Source organism: Fistularia commersonii, chromosome 9 (genome assembly GCF_037954325.1).
Source record: "Fistularia commersonii isolate RoL2024-O1a breed Wild chromosome 9, RoL_Fcom_v1.0, whole genome shotgun sequence".
In the NCBI taxonomy this organism is placed as follows: Eukaryota; Metazoa; Chordata; class Actinopteri; order Syngnathiformes; family Fistulariidae; genus Fistularia; species Fistularia commersonii.
In genome coordinates, this window is record NC_141292.1 from 16,458,437 (window position 1) to 16,464,614 (window position 6,178).

Below are 6,178 nucleotides of genomic sequence, written 5' to 3' on the forward strand. Positions count from 1 at the left end.
AACATTGAAAGAGTTGTTGCAACACTAAATAGCCTAACTGTTACTAGCCCGGAGGCTAATACTGCGTTAGCTAGCTCTCCATCCAGTGGGGGGGCGGGGATTCATTTTCAGAAAGCTAATAGTTAGCGTTAGCCTAGCTCTGACTTATGCTGCTTTGGGAAGATTAAAGCTACAATTGTAGCATTTAGCAATTGGTCATCGTTGGACGGGAGGCAGGGTTCACCCTGGACCAATCAGATCAACCATTCACCTTCTCACTCACACGTCTTATAGAGGAACAACCATTCACCCTTTAATTAGCACTTCATCTAAAGACATGCAGCCATTCACTTATTCATCACACATCATATGGAGACATACAACTATTCATTTTAATTCACACGTTATAGAGACATACAAGTATTGCCCCCTCAGTGGCACTCAGCCTCTCATTCACATCATGCAGGGACATGCATTCATTCATTCCCATCATATAAAAACATAGCCATATATGAGACATTTAACCATTCACTAATTCATTCCCATGTCATCTAGATCAGTGTTTCCCAACCTTTTTAGAGCCACGGCACATATTTTACATTAGAAAAATCACACGGCACACCACCAAATAAATATGTCAAAAACATTTTTTAACGAATTAGCATGAAACCGTAGTCTCGATTTACTTAGTGTGAAATCTAATATATCTAATATCTGTAGATTCGTCAAGTTGCAATGCAAATTTCCCACTGATGTGCAACTTTTCCAGAACACTTTTTTCAATGTCCAAAGACATGTCATCAATATGTCTGGAAATGGTATTATTTGAGAGAACTGGCTATTTCTTTATCAACGCCAGAACTGAGCATTTCTTCTCCAATGATTTTGCCGGCAGGTCGTATTAATGTTTTGCTGTTTGGGTTTACAGATGAGTTCAGCAACTCGTCCTGGTAGTTTTCAACAATGCTGCCTGTTTGTTTACGCAGATACAAGTCATTTCCGGACGATAAGCCGCGACTTTTTTCACGTAAACAACGACGCGGCTAATATATGGACTTTGGTTGGGGGGACGCTAACGAGCTTCACGCCGCTAAAACGTTTATCCTCATCACATCGGACCGATGAAATGACCGGGAAATTCTGAGTCTGTTCAACTCCGACACCGAAGAAGACAACTTTGGTGTTTTTAGCGCGCAGGAGGAAGCTAAAGATAGCGACCGGCTAGCCGATGCGACAACCCATGCGGCTCTTCCATCTTTACACTGCGGCTCCGAGCGGCTTGGGAAAATAAATGATAAATATTTGATTGAAGTGTATTTCATTTGTGTTAATTCCTTTTTTTAATTTTTAGTTCTAAATTGGAAGATTATTGTGATCTTGAAATATTAAATAAAATTATATTCATTATTTTTCGCCGCTCAAAATAACGTCACACTCGCGGAAGCCGGTAAAGTCCCGATTTGCAGATGCTGTGCGCAGAAGTTCAGGAGCAGAAATCCCATAAACCAGATGAAATAAATATTTATGAAGATATTTTGCAAATATTTATTTTTTATTGTTTACTGACACAGTGATTTTTTCCCGATTTATTTTTAAAATTCAGGTCAAGGCTCCGCTACACGCTCCGAAAGCCCAAAATGAGTTCATTACATAAATAAAATTTAATTTTTCTCCGTAATACTTTGTGAATATCAGAAGCAACACACTTGTTTATACAAAGTGTAAAGGTAATAAAAAGCAATATATACAGTGGTACCTTTATTTTAGACGTCAAAAAGTAATCGCAGCTCCCAGAGTTTTCTTTTCCGAGGAAACCGGGTCCAAATGGCTCTTTGGGTGTTAAAGGTTGCCGACCCCTGGTTTAGCCGGTGCGGCTTATATTGAGGTGCGCCTTATAGTCCAGAAATTACGGTACTTTTTATTTTAAAAATGTATCACGCAAAGCGTCACTAATCACTCTGATACACAGATGCACAGGTTAATTCGCTACCCGTTGCCATCGAAGACACATTATTTGCGTTGGATAAATAATTTTCGGACCAATCGGGTGAAAGTGGGCATTTTTCCACGGCACACCTGATGATCTTTCACGGCACAGCGGTTGGGAAACACTGATCTAGAATCATTCACACACCATATAAAGACACCATCCAATATCCATAGGTGTGAATGGTTGGACGTCTCTATATGTGGACCTATGATTGACAGCTGATCAGTCCAGGTTAAACCCCGCCCCTCTGCCGGGATTGGCTGCGACTCCCACCTCCCAGTGACATCGGCTGGCCGCCGCCGCCGTTTCGGCCGCCAGGATCGGAAGCTCCTCGTCTGGTCTCCTCCGGATCTTCTCCCCAGGAGGCCCCGTCTCACGACCACGCCGTCCGGGCGCCAGTATAAACAAATCCCAGGCTGCTGGACTCCGGGTTTGTTGACTTTCGCTATCAGAGAAACCTCTTTTTTTCAAGGGACGTCCACAGAGGGCCGTTAAGGGGTTCACCTCCAAAACCTTCTCACCATTTACGGGATCCCCTTCCAGATGTGCTCGGCGTTCCACCACGGCCTCGGTGATCGATGGTCGCCGAAATCCCCCCGATTCTCGAGAAGCGCCTTGGAGCTCGTCGTTTTTCCAGAACAAATAGGAATATTAATCTCCGGACGCCATCGTTCAAGATGGAGGACGTAGAGGCGGTTGTGGGATTCTACGAATCCAGGAGCGCTCGGACGCCCAATGGGAGTAGAGGACGCCGTCCCCTTGTAGGATGACGAGCGCCGCCATCGGGGTGGCAGGGTCAGCGTTGTCTGGTTGCCACGGTAACGCTGGGGCAACTGTGTCGGTAACGCTGTGTCATAACCCCCCTCCCTCGCTGCGTGGCGCATAGATGCAACAGATGAGTCCCTGTCCATGAGTGTGTGTGTGTGTGTGTGTGTGTGTGTGTGTGTGTGTGTGTGTGTGCGTTTTTTTCCTCCTGAAGCAATTATTCTTGGACGGAGTGTGTGTTTGCAGAAGGGAAACGGCTGCCTTGGAATAATCCCTTCATTTCCCCCCCGCCACTGCATGCAGCAGGCAGCTTGTTGCTTCAGCCCCCTCTGACGGGTCGGGGGGGCCATATATAAACCCAAGACCCCCAGAGTCTGCTGCATGTTTGTTGTTTTTTTTTAACAACCATTCACCCTCTCATTCACACCACAAAGGGACATGCAGCCATTCATTCACATATCATGGTTCCTATCGGTCAGAAACCTTTTTTGTACCAGGGACCAGTTTGAGGTCTCCACAGTGAATCAACCTTCTCCATCTAAACCCTGTGAGCATACATGTCCTGCACCAGTTTAACATACTTTTCTGCTACACTATATTTCCTCATACAATACCAGAGCTCCTCTCTTGGCACCCTGTCATATGCTTTTTCTAGGTCTACAAAAACGCAATGCAGTTCCCTCTGGCCTTCTCTGAACTTCTCTATTAGCATTCTCAAAGCAAATACTACATCTGTAATACTCTTCCTCGGCATGAAGCCATACTGCTGTTCACAAATGCTGACTTCTGCTCTCAGTCTACTTTCCACTACTCTTTCCCACAACTTCATTGTATGGCTCATCAACTTTATCCCTCTGTAGTTGCCACAATTCTGCACATCCCCTCAGGCATCTTCTCACTCTCTAAGATCCTGTTGAATAATCTAGTCAGACAATCTACCGCTGCCTCTCCTAGACACTTCCACACCTCCACAGGTATATCATCAGGACCAACTGCTTTTCCACTCTTCATCCTCTTCAATGCCTTCCTCACTTCACTTTTACTAATTTGTGCTACTTTGTGGTCTACGATAATCACCTCTTCTACCCTTGCCTCTCTTTCATTTTCCACATTCATCAGCTCTTCAAAGTACTCTTTCCATCTTCCCATCACTCTTCTAGCATCTGTCAATACATTTCCCTCTCTGTCCTTAATCACCCGGACCTGTTGTACATCCTTTCCATCTTTATCTCTCTGTTTCGCCAACCTGTATAGATCATTCTCTCCATCCTTTACTGTCTGCCAGAGCATACAAGTCATCTTACGCCATTTGTTTTGCCTTTGCTACCTCTGTCTTTGCCTTACATTGTATCTCCCTGAACTCCTGTCTGTTCTCTTCAGTCCTCTCAGTATCCCACTTCTTCTTCGCTAACCGCTTTCTCTGTATACACTCCTGCACTTCCTCATTCCACCACCAAGTCTCCTTATCTACTTTCCTTCCAGACGACACACCAAGTACTCTTCTACCTGTCTCCCTGATAACACTAGCTGTTGTTGTCCAATCATCTGGAAGCTCACCCTGACCACCCAGACCCTTTCTCAACTCCTCCCTGAAAACCATGCAACACTCCTCCCTTTTCAGCTTCCACCATTTTGTCCTCTGCTCTGCCTTTGTCCTCTTGATCTTCCTTGTCACCATAGTCATCCTACAAACCACCATCCTATGCTGTCTGGCTACACTCTCACCTACAACTACTTTGCAGTCACTGATCTCTTTCAGGTTACCTCGTCTATACAAGATGTAGTCTACCTGCGTGATCCTACCTCCGCTCTTATAAGTTACCCTATGTTCCTGTTTTTTCTGGAAAAAGGTGTTCACTACAGCCATTTCCATCCTTTTTGCAAAATCTACCACCATCTGTCCCTCTGCATTCCTATCCTGGATACCAAATCTGCCCATCACTTCTTCATCCCCTCTATTGCCTTCACCGACATGTCCATTGAAGTCTGCACCAATGACCACTGGGAATATTCTGCATCACTTCATCCAACTCATTCCAGAACTTCTCCTTCTCTTCAGATTCACATCCCACCTGTGGTTCATAGCCACTAACAACACTGAGCAGCAAACGTTCAATGTCCAGTTTTAGACTCAAAAGTTTACCGGACATTCTTTTCACCTCTAGGACGTCCCTAACAAACTTCTCCTTCAAGATAACTCCTACTCCATTTCTCTTCCTGTCAGTACCATAATAGTACAACTTAAAGCTGCTCCTAAGCTTCTAGCCTTACTACCTTTCCACCTGGTCTCCTGGACACACAGTATATCCACCTTCCTTCTCTGCATCATGTCCACCAACTCTCTACCTTTTCCTGTCATAGTCCCAATATTCAGAGTCCCTCCTCTCAGTCCCAGACTCTTGCCTTTCCTCTTCCCTCTCTGCTTCCGATCGCACCTTCCACCTCTCCTTCTTTGACCTACAGTAGCCCAGTGTCCATTGGTTCCCTGTAGGTCATGGGCACCAATGGCGTTTTATTGTTAACCTAGTCCTCGGCTGATCCGGTATGAGATTATTAGGTTTGAGCCGCATGTTTGGTTTGGTAACAGTTTAAAGTAACCTGCTGCATTTATCTGGGGACCGGCTCAGGAAGACACCGGCCCGTGCCCCCCAAATAAATAATAAATTATGAATAATAAATGTATTTATATTAGGAATCTTGATATTTTCTTTTAAATGCAGCTTTTTTTTTTCGCTTGCAGTCTGTGCTGCTTTTGCTCGTTTTCACCCAAAAAGCTCTCTGGCGACTTTTGTTTCCGACTCATTTTCTTCAAGGGCTAGCTTGTGGTAGCTAATGTATGAATTGCGCAACAGAGTTAAGGTCGGCAGTAAGGCGAAGGCGGAAATAGTCGCTTTTCAAAATAGGACCCGGAAAGCCGAATGAAAAAGCTATCATTTGGACCAAGAAAGATTTTCTTTGCGGATCCATTCACCCTTTAATTTGCACCTCATATAGAGACATACAAACATTTCCTCACTCATTCACACCTCATATGAAAATTAATTCTCCGTGTGTTTAATAGTCCGATTGTCTTTTATGCAACAACCCTGATTTATAAATACTATAAGTAATCATATACATGTACTTGTAAATACTCATTTTTAACATACCTTTGACTTTATTTTAATTTCTTTCTTTTGATCTTTACTGTTATTTATTTCATTTCTTATCATTTGCTATTTTTACTCTGGTGGATCGATAAAGTGTTCTGATTCTGATTCTGCTATGGAGATGTACAAACATTCACCCTCTCGTTCACGTCATATACATTCAAAGTCAAAATCAGCTTTATTTTCAATTTCTTCACATGCATCGGATAAACAGGGGACTGGAGAAGATATGATGTGAAATTCACGAAATAATAGTAATAGTAATAGTAATAATAATAATAATTGAGTGCAAATC